Consider the following 22,568-nt stretch of genomic DNA (forward strand, 5'->3'; position numbering starts at 1 on the left):
TTCTATGCTATCTAGGCACTTGTCACATGTAATAGGCCCAAATAAAAACATAAAATGAAAATATTACTCTAGATACACCTCCAACATTATGGGCCGTATTCACTTAGATATCCCTAAAGTATAAAACTAGATTGCACTTTTCTCATCCTCTCCCCTCAAGATGATGAATGGATCTACACTCAACCCCACCATTCTCACAACTCTCTTTGAAGGAGAATGAAGCCCATTCCCTTTCTCTAGTGCCCACTAGATCAACTACCTCTCACAACCCTTGTATCCCTACAAAACATGCTCATGCCATTGATGTACTTTGTGTACAAGCATTCATGCTCCACTAAAACAATGCACTTTCGAAGGATATGCCATACACATCGACACACAATGTACACAAAGGAATGGATGAATGCATATGTGGCTTTATGCCTAGCCTAATCTAGTGCTATGTGCTTCATGCATTATGCATACAACAAGGTTCATTTAGTTAACTTATACTCCTTTATCTCTCTTCATCACTCCTTATACAAAGAAGAATTACACTTTGCCCCCACTCTTACTAACACTAATGATGCTAGAGTCAAGGAAATTGAAGAACCCCTTGCACTATTGATGGAGACCTACACAACCCTCATACACTCTCTTCCATCTCAGTCACTATCCCTAGGTTCCTATATTGAGTGACCCAATTCCCTTTTGTGTAGTGCCATAAAGTGCATGCACAGTGACAGTGCTCACTTAGGTGCTCGTGCATCTAATTTTACTCGACATAGCTCTAGTGGGGCTCATGTCATGTAGTGGTTCATAATGGTGTAGATTAGTGTGTACTCCTCCCCTGGCATGGTAGCATCTAAAAGGAAGGGGTTTAAGAAGCCCCAATTCAATGCCAAGAAGACACTTTGAAATCCCCTTGACTAAGTGCATAGTTCAATAATAGCAAATCAAACCTTCATATATACTTGTTGTTGGGCTTCTCTTCAAATTTATCTTCTCAATCCTACACATTATTAGCTCAAAAAACATATAGGTTATGGCATCTCCTCCTCTACAAAATGTAGCAAAACTACTATGCACCTCATATCTCTAGCTATTACATTATTATGAGTTAGAGAAAAGCAACCATTTTATACATAATTTCCACGCTAGGAGAAAAAATCTCTCATCTTTTTCCCCCACATTGGTTTTGGAAAAATTTATCTTCCAAAAGTTAGGTTGTTTTTCTTTCTTTCTTCCTAAAGTTTAATAACACTTCAAACTACTTAAATGACTTAGTGCAACTAGTATGTAGCTACAAGAGAAACATGATTAACCTCTCCACTTCTCTTATATTTACATTCTTTGATAACAACTTTCTTTGCAATCCCCTCATGGGTCAAATGGAAAATAATGCTCCTTAAAAGCTATGTACAACTTAATCCTACTTAGTATACATAGATACTAATGCAATTTCCCTCCTAGTTGGGTAAATAACATGCTACACATCCTAAGATGAAATAAGGGGTTATTAATATAATCTCCTTTCTAGTCTAGTTCTTGGATAGTCAAAATTTTCAACCTCAAATACTTTACTTCTTTAAAATGAGCAACCTTCTTACTTAATGAGCACTTAATGTTTGTATTTATCTCCATTAGGATACTAGGTTCACTCATGCTCAAAATTACTTGTTCTTCTCCTACTAAAGGAGTGCTTAGAATTTTCATTTCATTTACTAATGGGAAATCAAATGTTTCTCCCAACTCTCTAGTATACTCTTCTTTAAGCCTCTCAAGAGCTCTAACCACTCTTATTAGCATACTCTCATCCACATCATCTTGGGGAGCATCAAAGCCCCAATCTTCATGTCCTCAAACTCACCTTTTACTAATGAAATAGGTGCTCTATGCTTTGCATTACTCAAAGAGTTAGCAAATCCCAAGATACTCCTAGAGCCAAAATATTGATTATCTACATCAGAATCATTGGCATTTTACCACACATCATCTTCAAAAACAATTAGAGACACAAGGCAAGACTTATTCTCATTAGTCTTCAATTGATCACAAACCCCATCTACAGAAAAATCTTGAGTCTCTTTCGGGCAACCAACCTCATGTAAAGCAAACTCAACACTAAGGGTATTCCATTGATCCAAGTCCAAAGGTCTATGATGGCCTACCCTTATGACCTCACAACATGCCTCTACACTAGGCATCTCAAACTCATTCCCTTCTCCATATGCTATATCCCCCATGAAAAGTCATCCTCGATGCATGAAGTCTCTAACAAACTCAACCCAACGACTCTTATTCACTAGGTCCCACATTAACTTCACTAATTTGATTGGAACCACTCAAAGGCTGCATCTCAAGTTCAAATGCATTCTCAACTTCAAAAGGCAACCTCAACTCTATAGCTAACTCCCCCTCACCTAAAATTATATCATCATATTCCACCTCTTCTACTGAACTCACTGATGCTTGCATGCTTTTGGTTTGATCCTCTTGATCTACTAGAGATACAATTGCTTCTAAAACTCCTGTTTGTCCTCTCTCGCCCATACAGGAGAAATTATGTATCCCTTGTATCCAACAGAAGTATCCCTTCTGCCCTGCAGAAGTAACTGGTCCAAATCTCATGGCACCACAAACTCAATCCTTTATCTAGAATAGGATCTCCCAACATGCCCAAACGTTGGGGGCCACAGAGGTCTTCAACTCCATTCTAGACCTAGCAAGGGGTGTCCAGAGCTCCAACTGACCCGCAAGCTATCTAAGAGCAAAACATCATTCTTGTGGTTGGCCTTTTCAACCCTCGACCTTCGGCCCATGAATTGAGCAGTGCCCTCTTTGGGTTAATCCGCGGTGCAATCATGGAGGTGATCCACCCGTGCAAAATATTTCATCCCTAATATCATTTTCCAAGAAAACATTCATTTATTCCCATGGTGACTTGTCATCACAGACCCTTGCCATGCATTTACCATAAATCACAAGCACTTGGAATAATCATCCAAATAACAAACCAACAACCAGTTGAATGTAAAAGCATTTTGGATGTTGTTCGATCAACTAACAAAAAAAACAAATTGTATTCTTTCCAAACAATGCAAGAATAGACGATATAACATTTCTATTACATATTTGCTCTTTTTCTTGGGATCTAAGAGTGATACTATGCAAAATGTTTCTTAACACTTCCTTCCTTCGGCTAAGGCACATGTTAAAAGTTCAAATACTATTCATGATGTAAGTTCTATAGGTCACTTACATTGATCGATAACCCAACCCTGAATTGGATTATATATGTATAATCTTTTAATGTCGTTATTTTGACAACTCTACCATTCATAACCCTTGACTAATTCTTCCTTGTAATTTCTCTACTAGCAAATAAGCCATATGCAACTAGGTGCAATTAACTGTCCTTGATATATGCACTTCGCAAGCTCCATCTTGCGAATATGTGAGATGAAATCATCTGTACTTGTGCATCATAGTATGGGCTTAACGTATCTCATACGAGAATCAAGGCAAGCATCTATCAATTTGAAAATACATTACTTATAACCGAAAACGTAGTTGGATTGACAGTGATGCCTTCATCCGAAGCTTTGTTGCTGGTTGTAGGATTGCCATTCGCACTTGACATTCTTTGCTTGGGGGCCATCGTCCGCAAGTAGACTCAAGGGATTAAGAAGGTGGAATGGATTCAAGATGGGAGAGCGTAAGAGAAGATGGTTAAGTCAAGGATCGAGATAGAGGAAATTGTTCAGTCTCTCGGGGTGACTCCTCTCTCTCTCTCTCTCTCTCTCTCTCTCTCTCTCTCTCTCTCTCTCTCTCTCTCTCTCTCTCTCTCTCTCTCTCTCTCTCTCTCTCTCTCTCTCTCTCTCTCTCTCTCACAATCTCTTGGAGGGTATCCTTCTCTCTACCTCTCTCTCGCAGCCTCTCGGGGTCCCCTTATTCTTCCTTGTGCTTCCCCATGCCTCATATTTATAGTGAATTAGAGAAGAGGGCTTGTGACTGAGAAGGGGAGCTCTTTGTGGAGGGCGATCTTGGAAAGATCAGTGATTTGATGCTCAGATCATAAATCTAACAGTTCCATTGGCTTCGAAAGGGGGGGTAAAACCCCAAGACACTTGGTTAGAAAGCTCTTAGTTCACTCTTTCTTCTTTTCTCTGTTCGAAGTGTTGTTTTCTGTCTATGGACTGCGATCGCGGTGCACGCAATTTCGCCAGTCACTTTTCTTTATTCTTTTTTTTATAAAATCTCCAAACTAACTAAAATATCACTTGCCTTTTCTTTTAAATAACATCTAGTCCTAGAAATCTCCATATCTTTTTTTAGGATAATATCTAAAATATCAAAAATATACTAATTTTTCTCAAAATCTAATATTTTTGGGCCATCCAAACTATACACATTAATACTAATGATTAATATAGCTCATAAGTCTCATTCACGTTGTAACTTACATGAAGGGTGGCTACGGTCCTTGTCAATCAGAGAAAAATATCGGATTTACGACTCTCAATTTTTCTAAACAAAATATTTTTAATTAAATAAAAAGTATTAGTTATTAATGTTAGTTAGTTTTTACCTTAGTTAGTCTTTAGTTAGTAATCTTACTAACTTATTAATTAACTAACTAACTTTCAAACTTACCAACTAACTTTTATTGTGTGGAAATATTACATCCTCCTCCCCTTAGAGAAATCGAGATATCCTCATTCCGAGAGAAACCGGGCTATCATTTTGGAACTTGTGGATTATGGGCCCACCACGCTTCCGCTGCTGCGCTACTCTGATCACTCACAGGCATGCGATCTTTTGAAACAACAACATATTGTATTTGATATATCAAAGTCTTGATTACAATAGAAAATTTATTGTAGTTACATCTCATGGATATCTTCTAGGTTTTTCCTAAGCACCTAGTATATTCTAGATCACTGGAGATTGTACAACTCCATTTCTTGTAAGCTCAAGTTCTCTTCGAGTTCTGTTGGGATAATTGATGTAGTTATGTGCAATGTTGTGGCACTCAAAGCATCGGTGTTTAGGGTGCTTTGGACATTCCCTTTTGAAATGGCCTAACTCCCTGCAATAGAAACATCGCAGAACTTTACCACTTGTGGTCACAAGATTATTGGTTGTTCTTGGTAGGATTTTCTTCTTTAGACCAAAGTGTCCTAGGATTCTTTTAGCAGATTGGAGTGGTCCTTTATCTTGGAAACTATATTCCTAGATTGTCCTCTTCTTAGTTCAGGACTGAGCTCCATGAACAATTGGCTTTGCTTGTAATATTAAAGTATACTTCCGAGCTTCGATATTCTAGTAAGACCCAATCCATATTAGTTGAGAAGAAACGACTTAAGAGAAATTCATTGCGCGTTATAACTGTCATTCCTTGCTAGAGTATCTCTAATCATTTGCAAGTTCTAGGCTCAAAATAGATGCAACTCATATTACTCAGGTTAACTGCAATTCCAAGAGTAAAGTTTATTCCAATACAAGTTGTATTTCATGTCAACAAAATTTCTAGAATTTCTAGTCATCCTAAAGAGGTGTTGCCGGTTCTAGGTCTTCATCTTCATCTGATTCCTCTATATATCCATAGACTGCACTTGTGTAGCTTCGTTTTCTTGGAGGCTCAATGTCTTCTAGACTTAGATCAGGGCAGTCTTCTTGGATATGTCCTAGCTCATTACAATGGAAGCATTGACAGTAGGGACATCTTCTACAAATGTGCCCTATGTCTCCACACGTGTGGCATCTCTTACCCAGATCTTGGGAGTCATCTTTGCTACAATTTTCCAATTTAAGTTCTTGGATGATCGGATTCGCTGAGAGTAATGCATCTTGCAAGTCCATTGGACGCATTACTTCAAGACGATGGTTCAGAGGAGTGTTTAGGCCATGGCAAAACTTGGATACTTGCTGCACAATATCCATAGGTGGTGCATATTTTAGTAGGGTTACAAACTTTGAGTAGTAAGCTTCCAAGGTTAATTTTCAGCTGCTTGAGCTTGAAAAATTCATTCATCCTCAAAGTTTGGTAGGTTGGCGGAAGGTATTGTCCGCATACAACATCTTTTAGCTGAGCCCATGTGACAGTGGCTTCGAAAATACCTTGATCCTTGCACCATTGCTTCCATCATAACCGAGCGTGGCCAACTAGCTTAAGTTTGGCTATCATTGCTTGATTGGTAGAAGCAGTTTTCGAAGCAGAGAAATAATCATCCATCGTCTCAATCCTTATCTCCACCTCAGCTGCGACATCTATTCCTTCTCCATCAAACTCGAGTGCCTTAAATTGCTTGAGAATGAATTTCTTCTCTTGCATGTCAGCATTTGTGGGTGCAAGAGGTGCCTAACAATCAAGTCATACCATTTAGGTTATTCAATTTAGGATATGTCTATGAACTATACATTAATCAATCACACGTCATTACGAAGTTTGGCTCTAATACCAACTGTAAGGTGCCCACCCATCGGCTATCCGAGCACGCCTCGTATTCCAATCATCACTGCCCGGTATTCCCATGGAATGTTCCAAGTTTTATCGCCTAGGGTTTCTGAATCCGCCTCACAACCGAACATTCACGGCCGAACCCACTAGGATTGACTTGAAATTTGGGCTCCTAGTGGCCAAGGTTTCCTAACAGCATTCTAGCGTCAGATCCTAGACATCCTACTTTACGCAAAGATACCCAAGCCGAAGCAGATCCATGCCACACTTGGTTCAAAGAGAATGGGAAACGAGAGGGATGCGCCGCTCAACCTCTCTGCCTGTAGGGCATAGTCCCATTCCGATCCCCTAAAACGGCATGAATCGGGTTCTAACCTAACAATACCTAAAGGTTGAATGGTGATAAAATCTTGTGAGAAGCCTCCCAATTTTCTGGGAACACCTTGCCATAGGATAGACCCGTTGGGGGTTCCGCCCACCCGCTTCCCTCAGTAGCTTTAGTTTTCTAATTAGGTCCTATCACATTTATGTGTGACATTTAAAGTCAACTTCATTAATTAAGCTTTTTCCGGAATAGGATTCATTTGCATAACTTATAGCACAAACACCAAAACATAGCAAAGCAATCTATTGCCAAACAAGTTCAAACAAGTTCCTTAACTTATCTTCAAGTTAATCTTTGTCTCCCGCCCATACAGGAGAAATTATGTATCCCTTCTGTCCAACAGAAGTATCCCTTCTGCCCTGTAGAAGTAACTAGTCCAAATCTCATGGCATCACAAACTCAATCCTTTATCTAGAATAGGATCTCCCAACATGCCCAGACGTTGGGGGCCATGGAGGTCTTCAACTCCATTCTAGACCTAGCAAGGGGCGTCCAGAGCTCCAACTGACCCGCAAGCTGTCTAGGAGCGAAACATCGTTCCCGTGGTTGGCCTTTTCACTACTCAACCTTCGGCCCATGAATCGAGCAGTGCCCTCTTTGGGTTAATCCGCGGTGCGATCATGGAGGTGATCCACCCGTGCAAAATATCCTTCCTTAATTAAATCCTTTAAGAATCAAGCACAAACAAGGCATTCAGCCCTAATATCATTTTCCAAGAAAAATTTCATTTATTCCCATGGTGACTTGTCATCACAGACCCTTGCTATGCATTTACCATAAATCACAAGCACTTGGAATAATCATCCAAATAACAAACCAACAACCATTTGAATGTAAAAGCATTTTGGATGTTATTCGATCAACCAACAAAAAAAAACCAATTGTATTCTTTCCAAACAATGCAAGAATAGACGATATAACATTTCCATTGCATATTTGCTCTTTCCCTTAGGATCTAAGAGCGATACTATGCAAAATGTTTCTTAACACTTCCTTCTTTCGGCTAAGGCACATGTTAAGGGTTCAAACACTATTCATGACGTAAGTTCTATAGGTCACTTACATTGATTGATAACCCAACCCTGAGTTGGATTATAGTTATCCAACGGATCTCAAAACATATTAGTTTTAATCCTTATGATTAATTTCTTGTACTAGCTCTTAGTCAAGTCATGAGGCAAACAGGAAATTATTCTCATATATCAAAACATGTTATAGGCATAACGTGTAAATACTTGATAAGATAAGTGTGAGATGGTCTCAAGTAATTAGACTCCAATAGGCCTTGCCTTGAGCTGGAATCTAGTTCTTCTTAATATTTGGGCTCTTAAGCTAAGAACTTTTGAAGTATCTAAACTTTAAACTAGTACTCTCTATTCATGATTCTTAATGTCATATTCTTTTAGCAATTATGCTATTTATAACCCTTGACTATGCTTTAACCTAGCACTTGTATGCACAATCTTTTAATGTCGTTATTTTGACGACTATACCATTCATAACCCTTGGCTAATTCTTCCTTGTAATTGCTCTACTAGCAAATAAGCCATATGCAACTAGGTGCAATTAACTGTCCTTGATATATGCACTTCACAAGTTCCATCTTACGAATATGTGAGATGAAATGATCTGTACTCGTGCATCATACTATGGGCTTAGCGTATCTCATATGAGAATCAATGAAAGCATCTATCAATTTGAAAATACATTGCTTATGACCAGAACCGCAGTTGGATTGATAGTGATGCCTTCGCCCAAAGCTTTGTTGCTGGTTGTAGAATTGCCATCCGCACTTGACATTCTTCGCTTGGAGGCCATCGTTCACAAGTAGGTCAAGGGATTAAGAAGGTGGAATGGATTCAATATGGGAGAGCGTAAGAGAATATGGTTAAGTCGAGGATCGAGATAGAGGGAATTGTTCAGCCTCTCGGGGTGACTCTTCTCTCTCTCTCTCTCTCTCTCTCTCTCTCTCTCTCTCTCTCTCTCTCTCTCTCTCTCTCTCTCTCTCTCTCTCTCTCTCTCTCTCTCTCTCTCTCTCTCTCTCTCTCTCTCTCTCTCTCTCTCTCTCTCTCTCTCTCTCTCGCTCTCTCGAGCTCTCTCACAATCTCTTAGAGGGTATCCTTCTCTCTACCTCTCTCTCGTAGCCTCTTGGGGTCTCCTTATGCTCCCTTGTGCTTCCCCATGCCTTATATTTATAGTGAATTAGAGAAGAGAGCTTGTGGCTGAGAAGGGAGCTCTTTATGGAGGGGGATCTTGGAAAGATCAGTGATCTGATGCTCAGATCATAAATCTGATGGTTCCATTGGCTTAGAAAGGGGGATAAAACTCCAAGACGCTTGATTAGAAAGCTCTTAGTTCACTCCTTCTTTTCTCTGTTCGAAGTGTTGTTTTATGTCTATGGACTGCGATCGAGACGCCCACGATTTTTGCCAGTCACTTTTTTTTATTTTTCTTTTTATAAAATCTCCAAACTAATTAAAACATCACTTGCCTTTTCTTTTAAATAACATCGAGTTCTAGAAATCTCCATATCTTTTTTTAGGATAATATCTAAAATATCTAAAATATACTCGTTCACGTTGTAACTTACGTGAAGGGTGGCTACAGTCCTTGTCAATCCGAGAAAAATATCGGATTTACGGCTCTCAATTTTTCTAAACAAAATATTTTTAATTAAACAAAAAGTATTAATTATTAATGTTTGTTAGTTTTTACCTTAGTTAGTCTTTAGTTAGTAACCTTACTAACTTATTAATTGACTAACTAACTTTTATTGTGTGGAAATATTACAATAAGCTCATGTTTGGAGACTTTTTGCACACTCAAATGGTCAAGTTCACTTAACTCAAAGTGCATAAAAGGATCCTCAAATATATTGTCTAAGCCTAGGGTTTCTTCTAGGTTGGAAATATTGTAATTATTTAGATTTTCAACTAAGCTACGTTCTTTGAGGTTTATGGTCTTTTCCTAACCAAGGTTATCTAACTTTCAATCGATATTGGTCTTAGCATTGTAAGTCTCTAATTCCCCAATCCCTTGTCTTGTCTCTTCTAAGACATATTCATCTACTTGGGAATCTAGTCTCAAGTGTTTTTCAAAACTCTTAGTTACACCATTTGATCTTTCTAAATTATAATCTTCATGCACTATTTTGGATCCTAAAGTTCTAAAGGGTTTCCAAGGATCTCTCTCTCTCTCTCTCTCTCTCTCTCTCTCTCTCTCTCTCTCTCTCTCTCTCTCTCTCTCTCTCTCTCTCTCTCTCTCTCTCTCTCTCTCTCTCTCTCTCTCTCTCTCTCTCTCTCAATCCAACACACCCAACCATGTGGTTGTGCAATGTACTAAAAGTTGATGAAATATATTTTATCCACACTTTGTATATGCAACATTCACTCATTTTATTCCATCCTCTTTAACATTCATGCAATTTTAAAGGCTTAAGTAAAGAAGAAGGAGCAAGGATTCAAGCAAATAAGCAACTGGTAAGGAACTCTTCCATTCTCTCTCACTTCTTTAGATAGTGCTAGATGGACCACAAGCGTAGAGCAAAAATCTCATATTGTAGTGAGATTTGGTGTGCAAGAAAACTAGTATATATTTTGCAAAAATACCCTTTAGGACTCACCCTAGTATGGTTTTGTCCACCTGAGGCCATTTCAAGCCCCATTTTAGCTCTGCAAGATTGCAGATAGCATATTTAGGATATATTGTAATTTTGGCTATATTGGATATTCTCTAGTGCATAGATTATAGATTTGAAATTTTTAAGTTCTAAGGTGTTTATTAAGAAGCAAACACAAGGTGTATCTATAAAAAAGTTATATATTATATGTATTATTGAGCAATCAATGAAAAAGGCTGTCTTGTTTATTTGCAGTGAATATTTTATGAAAGATCATAGAAGACTTACTTGTTGTCTAGTACTTAATTTTATCATAATGGCTAAGAATAGTGGAAATCCTATCATCGAGAAGCTAGACAATAATAATTACCCATCATGGAAGTTCTGTGTGATGAACTTCCTTATGAAAAAGGCCTCTATGAGTTGGTTTCAAGTAAAGAAATAGAAACAAAGCTAAGTAATGTAAGTATAGAAGAATTAAAGGTATGGAAAGAATGGAGTGTAAAAGACAAAAAGGTAATGCATTAGTTTTTTGTAGCCATTGTGCATATCAGAAATGTAAAAACTTCACATATAGCTTGGACAACCTTTGAGAATATATTTTCAATAAATACAAAGGCATGAAAGATTCAACTCAAGTAAGAGTTGAATACCTTGAAGGAAGAGAAGATGTTTGTGAATGAGTATGCTTTAAAGATAATAAGCATTGCAAATACCATAGTAGCTATTTGATGCAATGCCTGATGATGATCATTTGGTTTCTTCTACTTTGGGTGGCCTTAATAATGAGAAGGTTTGGAAATATTTTGTTACTTTTGTGTATGTACATAAGCCGTTTCTAGATTGTAATGAGTTTGTCTCTCTCATGATCACTATAGAGATCAACATGCTAGGTGAATCATCTAAAAGAAGTGGTAAACATGTCTAAGAATTTTACTCATGTTTAGAAAGGAGACATGGTAGATCCTCTTCAAGAGGCCATGGTATGGATCTTACTAGTGGTAACAAGCAAAATAGTTTAAATCAGCAATTTGGTGATATGTAGATTTCAGGAGACTATGGTAATTCTAAAGATAGGGGGATATCTAGAGGAAGAGGTGGATGGAAAAATAGAGATTCTAATAATTCTAGCATTTTCTACCTTTATCGTGAAAAAATAGGTCATACTATAGCCCATTGTTTTGATACGAAGGATAATGCTCGCATTAGCAAGTTGTAACATGGAAATTATACATCGTCTTCAAGACACAATGATGAAAACTATGAGCATTTGTTTATTTTAGAGCATATGATGAATGATACTATAGAAAAGGGGACATGTGATGATGCTTGATTCATGTGCATCTAATCATATGATCATCCATGTTGAATGGTTTGGAGAGATACATAATTTACAAAGACTAGGTTATTAGAGATTAGTCATGTCATCCAATTTCACATATTAGAAAAGTTCATTTATCATTGCATAATGTCAAGTAAAATGTTTGTCATATGTTTTACATGTGCGATCCATCGGAAAGAACAAAGAATTTGATATATGTTGGTCAAATGGTAGAGCAAGGGTAGCACATTGCATTTAATGTGAAGGGTTATTTTGTTCAAGACTTCAATAATAAGTACAAGGTGGTTGCAAAAGGAGATAGAGTTGGCTATATGTTTACTTTAGATGTTGGAATTTTTGCTCTAAATGTTGCTATATATGCTAAACACAAGGGTATAGTTGTAGACAGTGAAGTATAAAACAAATGCATTGGACATGCAAACTTAAAAAGCTGAAATTAATGCAATCAAAATGGTTGATTACGGATTTTTCTTACATTCAAAGTTGCAACCATATCAGTTTGGAAAGCGGAAAAGGGAACAATTTTTGCATGAGAGATGTAAGCAAGAATATATTGATGTGGTACAGATGTTTGAAGGGTAGCCCAGAATATATCTCTTAATGGCAGTAAGTATTTTGTTACTTTTATTTATGATTGATCTAGGAAACTCTTGGTATATTTCATGAAGGAAAAAGAGTAAAGTATTTTAGCACTTCAAAAATTATAAGGCTATTATTGAAATAGAAATAGGCTCGAAAGTTATGCTTAAAGTCAAACGGAGGGGTAGAATACCTCCCTAATGAGTTCAGTGACTTTTTAAGGTCTCATGGGATAAAGCAACGATCTACATGCAATTATATCCCACAAGAAAATGGCATTGTAAAAATAAAAAACAAACATATTATGGAATTTTTATGAGCATTAATGGTGGTTGAAAAGAATATATCCATGTATTTTTTGTCTAAGGTTGTTCATACTATTGTCTACATTATGAATAGGTCTCCCACAGCTATAGTTCATGATATGACTCCTGAATAATATTTTACATGTAGGAAACTTGATGTATCACATTTGAAAGTGCTTGGTTTTATTGCATATGTTTATATCCTTGATAAGTTGAGGAAGAAATTGGAGCTAAAGGCTGAAAAATGTATTTTCATTGGATACTATACTAAGAAGAAAGGGTATCATTGTATAACCCTATTATTAGTGAGTTTTGGGTGAGTAGAAATGTTATTTTTTATGAGATAAGGATGATGTTGGTGATAATAATAGTCATATGCAAACAAAAAAGCAAGAATCATAGACTTTTAGCAGACCAAAGACATCATTTGGTAGCAGATCTATATTTAGTCTCTTTGAAGTAGGAGACTAATGAGTAGTCCCATCTTCAAGTGCATCTACTAGTATATCAAGTAATGACAAAGAGAAGAAGGTGTCAAATGGTAATAATACATATACTAGTCATGTGATTCTTAATGGAGACCCTAGTAGTTCAGAGATTTTGGATAATAAGCATGGTATTTCTTTAGTCATGACACCATGTGTACAGAGAGCACATGGTAATGTGAAGGCTTCATTAAGTGATCCAATGATATGCATATCTAACAAGATGAGATATCATATTAGAAGATTTGGTTTTGAGGATTATGCAACTCACCATTATGCTTAGAGGGTAAACATAGTTCAAGCTATTGACCCCCTTGTTTTAAGGAGGTTATTGGTCATGCTCATTGTTGGGATGCAGCAATGGATGAGGAGATAGCTGCATTAGCAGCTAACATGACTTGAAATCTTGTATCATTGAGACCAAAGGCAAGAAAGCTATTAGTTGTAAGTAGTTTTATAAAATAAAGCTTAATGCAAATCGCTCTATTAGCAAGTAAAAGGCTAGGCTAGATAGAAAAGACTATACACTAATATATAGCATAGATTATGAAGAGATATTGAGTCCAATTTTTAGGATTGCAACTATCAGATGTGTGACTACTTTATAGTAGCCAAATTTTGGAGTTTGCAACAAATAGATGTGAAGAATGCCTATTTGAATGGTGATTTACAAGAAGAGATGTGTATGGAGCAACCAAAAAGTTATGAGGATTTAAAGCACCCCACATATGTAAGTTAAAAAAAGCACTCTATGTGGGGATTGAAACAAGCACCTAGAGTATGGTATTTTTGGGATTGAAAATGGGCTAGACACTGGCTCTAAGGCTCTAGCTAGGCCTTTATGCTCAACCAAAATACCTCATGGCCTCACGGCAAAGAGCGTTTAGAGGCTACTTGCACTAATCTAACTTAAACATGTGTTTGTACTATTTATAGTCCAATGGATCCCTTCCCAACTCCTCACAAGGAGTACCCAAACATAATGGTGCCTAGTACCCCATAGCACATGCACAAAGAGCACCTCTCAAATGACTGTTGTGGCTCCACTACGGCTCTCCTCCCAAGGAGTCCACCTTATAGAACATGTAAGATACCACGTGAGTTCAAAAGAAAGGGTATATTTATTAGGTTGAGTTACAACTTTCTAAAAATAGAAGGGGTTTATAAATGTGCTCAATGTAAATTCACATTATGGGTCTTTTTATTTTTTTTAAATTTAGAGGAACAATTGGGAGGGGAGGAGGGGATGTGTCCCAGAGATTTAGAGAATCAACCTTGGTATGAAAAGTTTATAGATGAAGGCTATGGGCATTAATGATTTATTATCATTTGACTTTATGGACGCCTTTGACCAGCTCCCTCATTTGACTTTATGGACGAGCATGCCTTTGACCGGCTCCCTCATCTCAACCTCTACTTATGCACCACCCTCATCTTTGGTTATATCGAGGTGAGAATCTATAGTGTGCATTCCACCTCTAGCACTAGATGAAGAGAATCATTTCTAAGCTAACAACTATACATTGGTTACCCTCCTCAAAGCCTATGCCAAAGCCAAGTCGTTTATTGCCACACTAGAGGGGGAATTCACCATTTTTGCTTCCTTCATTTCTTCCCTCTCGTTCTCTCCTCCCCCATCCTTGCAGCACTACCTCTATGTTCTTCTTCAACCCTCCAATTTCACTCTTCTAATTTAACTCTGGCTAACCACACAAATATGTGCTTCTTGCGCTTGCCAAGGAGGCATTGCTATCTTATGCTCTAGTACACAAGTTTTCTCAAGCTCTCTCGACTACTAAGATCATCTTCGGTTTTGGCTCACGTCTTGGGAGTTTCTAGGTTGTTCTCATCACAAGCATGGAGGCGGAAGATATGAAAGCTCACAATCTTCAAGACAATCCAAGAAGCACAAAATGAAGACTCCTCTGAAGCTTGAAACCCTTGCGAGGGTCGTTGCAAGGTAGGGCCTACATTTACAATGTTAATAATGTGTTGTTCAAGCATTTCCCTCTCTTTTTATTTTTATTTTTTCTTTGAGCAGAGGAGAAATACCATTCAGAAGCCATCAGAGCATGGCTCTCTTAGCAGTTAGGGCTTTCTGACAGTTAGGTGAAGATGTGATTTTGCCATTGAAGATTGAAGGCAAGCACACCTTAGTGTTAAAAGGACAATTGGTGTCTATAGTTTCTTGTGTAATAGAACACATTCTTTGTGAGGAAGCACTCAATTATTTTCAGTAGATGCAATTGGATAAGGTGTCTCTTAGAGCAACTACATATTCTTAGGGTTTAAAAGCTTGTGCCAACTTGGGAGTGATAGAAAAAGGCCACATGTTTTGTGTGGAGATACTCAAAACAAGGATGGAGAAAGTAATTCTCGTTGATAACACATTGGTAGACATGTATTCTAAATGTTACTCACTTACGGAAGCACATTGGGTTTTTGACCTCTGTGTGTGTATTGTGTATTGTGTTGTGTCACAAACCCACATGTTGGATCTACTAGATAGAAATGAGCATGTCAACATGCTCTCTCTTATGCTCACCACTCTCCCATAGCCTCTCATACCATGAAAGATTTCTCATTGTGTTGATATTGCAAGCCTAGCCTAATCATGAATCTAATTTGTAGTTAAGTAGGGCTCTTAAATCAATCAAAGAAGATAGATGTGGTCAAAACTCATTGAGTTGTCCTTGAAGATGAGCGGATGAGCTCCAAAGCTTCCCACTGATTCTGATAGTTGTCCCTTCTCATACTCAATGCTCCTCAATCCCCATGGGCTCTATGCACAAAAGATAGGACTCCATTGCTAGTTCCTCTAAGCTGAGAACTCTCTCTCTCTCTCTCTCTCTCTCTCTCTCTCTCTCTCTCTCTCTCTCTCTCTCTCTCTCTCTCTCTCTCTCTCTCTCTCTCTCTCTCTCTCTCTCTCTCTCTCTCTCTCTCTCTCTCTCTCTCTCTCTCTCTCTCTCTCTCTCTCTCTCTCTCTCTCTCTCTCTCTCTCTCCATATACATGAATTATATAATAGTAAAAAGCAAAGACGAATAAGCGAACAACTAAGAAGAGAAAAAGCTATCCTTCTTATTTCAATAAGCTCAGAAGACAAATGTCATCACTTCTCACATATTATAAAAGCATAGAGATGCAAAAAGAAGCTAGGAGGGGAGAATTTGCAACCATTGGAATAATTTCTTTGATTGATTTTCCACCTTAAATATAGATTGGGTTTTTCTTTCCAAACATGTGGGCAAGGCCACTTTCTCTTGGGTATCCCAGCTAGACATTCTACTATAATACAATCGTATGATAATTGACATGTTTAACATGTCTAGATTTAATTAAATTGACATGCACATTGTGGCACCTTAGCTTGTGAACAAATTTAATTTACAACTTATGTGGGAGCGAGGTCACACTCTGAAATGATATTACAATGAATGTCCACTGAGGATCCATGATATTCAATTTAATCATCTTGAATTAACTTGGAGCACCTAATGCCTTCATGCTATTTTTAGCTTGATGTGCTTTGAAGTGCCTTTTCAATTTTGGCTTCAATTTTTATCACTTGGATGTGGTCAATGTACTTCCAATCACCTCCTTATCACGTTTTGAGCTTTGCTTTTTTTGTGCTTTTTACTAGTGGTTGCTTTTTAGACCTAAGAGTTTCTTTTAGCTGCTTTTTCACTTCTATAATGTCCCTAGGCACTTTTGGACTTCATATGCACCTTGCCTTTTTAACCTTTCTCTTCTTTTCAAGTGAGTCCAATACTCCAATTTGATCATGTATTGCCCCTCAAAAAAGTATTAAATGTCCCCCTCTTTCTCAATCTATGTTTACTTGACATTGAATGTAATATGAGTAGGTCTCTCTCATGAAATGATTTACTACACCCTACATTAGGAGATCCATGCCTTTCCTTGACTAATTCAAGTTGAATAGATTAACACTTGAAAATTATGGGAGTATTTGGACTTGGCTCTCCAAGATGTGTTAGGGACTTGACCTCGTTTAGGCATACTTGGGCATGCCTAAGTGGCCTTGGGCTACCCATCAGCATTAGTACCTAGTAACATTTGGGTTAACAACTACATTGAGAGTTCAAATGATGGACATGTTCATCATTGTGGGGTAAGCTCTAAGGGGGTGTAGCCTTCCATGGTGGGGTTGCCCCTTCTAGAGTCTATGTGAGCTCAAATTTGCCTATGAAACAAGGTTTGAGCTCCTCACCCATTGAACAGGAGACTAAGGAGTATTGTTTCATTCGGATTGTACCAAGGTCCCTAAAGGTGTAAGCTTTTGTTGAAAAAGGAAGGTCCGTTGTCATGTAGGCTGTGTGAAATTATCTTGAACTATGTTGAAGAAGTTGGTTTTGAGCATTCAGCCAGAACCTCTTGGGTGCTGAAATAGCAAGCCAGTGTGAAAGGCACGCGCCTGCCCTGCACGACACTGTCCTACACGTAGACGAGCCTTCAACATTGTTGCCTTACCTGCCCCCAACCTGTGTACCTTCAATCGCCCGTGCATGGCACTTTTACTACCTGCCATTCCCTGCCTGATCCATGCGCCCTAAAAGTTCTGTGGGCTTAAGGCCTTTGCCTCACCCACCTGCTCTTTTACCCTACTTGTCACCTGTGACTTCGTCAACGTACATGATTTGCACAGAGCTGGGCAGACATTCAGAGAGAGAGAGAGAGAGAGAGAGAGCAGGTTTACCCTGTGCATGTGGCCATTACAAGAGCTCTCGTAGAAGGTGGAACAAGGCAGCAAAGAGAATGCTCAACTGGGTCTCCCTTCTTCACAGTGTAGCCATGCCCTTCTCACTCATGCGAACAACCTGTGGCTACTACCAGAATTCCCTAGGCTGCAGTTCTTGGAAACCATGACCTGGAAGGGATTCTTAACAGGAGACCATTGATGGAGCAAATTGCTCAAATGTGATACAGCTTGACACAATTAGTTAATCGGAGCTCTTTTGTTGTGGATGGTCAGTCTTGCAATAGCAACTTAAGCTCAATTGATGGATTTGGAAATTACCACCTTGAAATTGATGGTGTTGTTGGATCACAAATGGAGAACAAAAGTGTACTTAACCTGTACTTTTTGGATAGTGGAGATTTTTCCACTATTCTTAGCATAGATGGATATGGTTGGATCATGCCCTCTCAATAAGTGTGGTTCTCTCAAACCTCAACAAGATTGGAGGTAGTACCAACCGTTTGTGACTATGCCTGCATGCTTTTATGAGAGAGAGAGAGAGAGAGAGAGAGAGAGAGAGAGAGATCATATACAGGTTGATGAAAAGATTGTTCACATGTTGCATAGAAGAGGTCACCAGTACCTCAGAATAACTCAACTCCAGGATTGGTATACCTCCGCATTCCACTCCCAGAATTTAGTTTGTTTGATGCATCCAACATGACTGGTGTCAAAGGGCATAAGCTCACCCTCTTATCAATTCTAGTTTCTTCACAACCATGGTGGAAGCTACAAATATCAAAGCTGCATTTGTTGGCCATGATCACATCCATGATTTCTATGGGGATTTGATGGGAGTGAAGTTGTGTTATGTAGGCGGTTTCGGGTATCATGCATCTGGGTTGGAAGGCTAGTCAAGGTGAGCTAGAGTGGTTGTAGCATATTTGTAGAAGGATGGAAATAGAGGTTGGGTTGGTGTCAGCAAGATATGCACTTGGAAGCGGTTGGATGATAACCTTGTTGCATATATCTACACCTTAAAGTAAAGAGGGGTTTTGAAATACATGATGAAAGCACTAGAAGAGGATTGGAAAGAAAGCTTTATATGAATATTGCATCGGTAGATTTGTATATGAAATGTGGCTATCTTGGTGAAGCACGCAAGGTATTCGACCAACTACCATTTTGAGATGCAGTTACATGGAATGCTCTTATTGCTGGATATGCTCAACAAAACCTGGATGATGAAATGTTGAACTATTTAAAGGAGATGCAGCTTGAAGGGGTGTCTGCACATATTGTCACTTTTGCAGTCTACTTGAAAGCTTATAGCATGAGAAGAGCATTGGAATTAGGCCAGGTGACACATGCTGAGATCAAGAAATTTGGTTTAGAAAGAGGGTAGCATTTTGGCAGTATGTATGGGAATTGTGGCTCAATTGTTGAAGGATTCATTTTTGACAACTTGAATGTTCAAGATGTGGTATCTTGGAATGAAATGATTAATGCATATGGGAAGAACCATGAGGTTAACATGGCTATGGAATGCTTTGAGAAGATGCAACAGCAGGATGTGAAGCCAAATTCTATTACATTCACTTGTCTCCTTACTGCATGCAGTCATGCCAGCTTGGTCTATAAGGGATAGGAGTATTTCAAGGCAATGACAGAACAATATTGAATCAAACCAAATGCAGATGATGTTGCTTGCATGTTTGAAAGCTTGCACAACCAGAGAAGCCTTCGAAATAGGCAAAAGATTACATGTCTGGATCAGAGAACTAGGGTTAGAAACAGACCTTCATGTGGGCTGTATACTAGTAGATGTATATTGTAAATGTGGTTTGGTTGCAGCAAGTGAGAAAGTGTTTAATGTGCTTCTAGGTCGAGACATACATGTGTGAACACATTGCTTGCACGTTATGCTAAATGTGGGCTTGTTAAGGAAACATAAATTTTTCTGCAACAAATGCAGCTTGAAGGTCTGACCCCAGATCCTATCTCATATTCTTGTAGTTTGAAAGTTTGTGGAAACTTAGAAACCTTGGGTATAGGAAGGACAATGCATCATGAAATAGCCAAAATGGCATTAGAAATAGAGCTTTTTGTGGGTAACGCTCTTGTGTATATGTACGACAAATGCAAACTAATTGCAGAAGCCCAACAAGTGTTTGATAAGTTGCCAATTCAAAATGTCATCTCTTGTATTACACTCCTTACTTGCTATGCTCAACATGGATGTGATGAGAATATACTCCAGTGTTTCAGAGAAATGCAACTAGAAGGTGTGCATATGGATGTAGTTATATTTGTCACATGCTTGAAAGTCTATGGCAATATAGGGAATCTCGAAGTAGGTGTGGAAATAGCTGCAGAAATAACCAAAATGGGACTGGAAAGAGAACAATATTTAGGAACTACACTAGTGGATATGTTTTAGAAATGCTCTTCACTTGCAGAAGATCGTTGCACATTTGATAAGCTGCCTACCAGAAAATGCAATCTCATGGACTACACTGATTTTAGGATATGGTGATCAGGATGAACATGGCCTTGATCAGGAAGTGCTCAACTGCTTTGAAAAGATGTGTTTTGAAGGTGTATCTGCAGATGCTGTCACGCTCATTCTCTGTTTGAAAGCTTGTGGAAACATTGGAGCATTAAAAAAAGGGTGAGAGTTACGTGATCATGCTAAAAAGTCAGGTTCAGAAAAAGACCCTTGTGTGGGGAACATGTTGATAGACATGGCAGATGTGGGTCTGTTGTGCTGAAGGACAGGAAGTCTTTGATGAGCTGGATGGACCAGACATTATAGCTTGGAACACAATGATCAAGACATATGGCGAAAACCATGAAGATTATATGGCTATATAGTGTTTTGAGGGAATGCAAAAGCAGGGTGTAACACCAAATTCTATCACCTTTACTTGTCTTCTTGCTACATGCAGCCAAGGTAGTCTGATTCACAAGGGCCAATAGTATTTCAAGAAGTTTGGAAGAGATTTGTATGTGACCAACAAACTTGTGGACATGTGTTGCAAATGCTAGTCCCTTACAAAAGCACACCTGGTGTTTGACGATTTACCAATTCAAAATGTGGTCATATGGAATGCAATGCTTGCTGTGTATTTAGAACATGGGCCTTGTGAAGAAGAATTGAGATGTTACAAAATGATGCAGCTGTGCTGCAAAGCATACCTATAGATGCCATGGCTCATTACCTTTGTTATGTACTTGAATGCTTGTGGCAGTTTGGGGGCATTAAGAGCAGGCTAGGAAAAACATACTAAGGTTTGGAACTCAGGCTTAGGAAATGATCCTATGATAGGATATGTGTTGGTGGACATGTATGAGAGGTGTGGTTCTGTAGCAAAAGGAGAGAGTTTCCAACAACATGCTAACATGGGATGTTGTATCACGGACTGCTTTGATAAAGGTATTGTTAATCCTAGTTCAAGACGGAGAATAAGAAGTCCAAAGAAGTCCAAGGAAACTCCAAATGCAGACACAAAGGAAGAAGCAGGAAGGGAAACAGCCAAAAGCGCAAGGGCTACCTCAAAAGCTAAGTCAAAAGCAAAAGTGCATTTTTAATTGCAAGGCACCCCCTAAAACTTTTGTAAAAGAGTGTCAGGCTTCCTCCTGTGCAAATTGTAAAGAGTAGATGGGCGTAGATAAAGAGAAAGGACAATTAGAAGGGAATGGAAAATAGGATCTTGCCACAATGGCCAATCATGTAAAAAAGGGGGATGGGTGTCCAAAGGGATAAGGGTTTTGTATATAAACTCAAAAAGTAAATGAGAAGCTTATTTTTTTTGTGTGTGGCTAAAGTGGACTCTTCTTCTTCCCTTCTTTTCTCTTGCTTGCTTGCTTGTGTGTGCTTGAGAGAGGGAGTGTGAGAGTTTGAGAGAGTAAGTGAGGGTAAGGGATCTTGGAGAAGAAGCTCTCCATCATCTCATCTTTTCTTCTTTTCTTTTCTTCTCTTCTCTTCTCTTCTCTCGTCTCTGCGGTTGCGGAGGATGGAGCTTGGAGGTGGAGGATTGAGGATGCTTAAGCTCATCATGAATCATGGAGCTACCAGCTTGCTTGAGGAAGGAGGCTACTCATTCGAGCATCAAGGTAAGCTCACTACACCCCAGTAGGATCGAAGGTGTGTCGGCTAGGTAAGAGAGAGCCATTTGTGCTCGCTTGAAACAATAAGCGGTCCATGGGTCTTGGCAGTTGAGCGTGAGCTCTCTCTACATTTTAGTTCCGTTGCTGGGACAACGGATTCAAGCTTGAGCACTTCCGTGGCTCAAATCAAGTAGCGAAGTAAGGGTTTTATTCTCGAACCGGAGCTTAAGATAGGTAGGAAATTTTGGGGCTTTAATCTTCATAACAAGTATTTTAGTTTTTTTATGATTAGGCAAGTAGGATGAATCATTTTAGTATTTGGGTTTTGATTTTTGTTGCATTTAAAGTAGGATAGGATTGAGAAATCAAAGCAAAAAGCTTTAGGGTGGTTGCTGTAAAATAGGCTCAAATACAGCACAAAATGAGAAAAAATGGGAAAAAAAAGCGCTTAGGTGTGTTAATGTCGCAAGGGGAGTGATCGAGAAGGTCGAAAGCCTTAGTTGGGCAAGGGTTTAAAACCCAGGAGGACAAGAGAGAGCTCATTTGCAACAGTAGCATTGAGAAAGAGAGAGAGAGAGCTTAGAGAGACCAAACCCTTGCGGCG

General features: G+C 38.7%; 1 pseudogene; it reads left to right on the forward strand.

Annotated features, from left to right (window-relative positions):
- The first annotated feature begins 17,718 nt into the window (after positions 1-17,718).
- LOC148018876 (putative inactive purple acid phosphatase 29 pseudogene) lies at positions 17,719-18,900 on the forward strand (annotated as a pseudogene).
- The last annotated feature ends 3,668 nt before the right edge of the window (positions 18,901-22,568 follow it).

This window comes from Lygodium microphyllum, chromosome 20 (assembly GCF_053477565.2).
Source record: "Lygodium microphyllum isolate KBCC chromosome 20, Lygodium_microphyllum_v1.1.10, whole genome shotgun sequence".
In the NCBI taxonomy this organism is placed as follows: domain Eukaryota; kingdom Viridiplantae; phylum Streptophyta; class Polypodiopsida; order Schizaeales; family Lygodiaceae; genus Lygodium; species Lygodium microphyllum.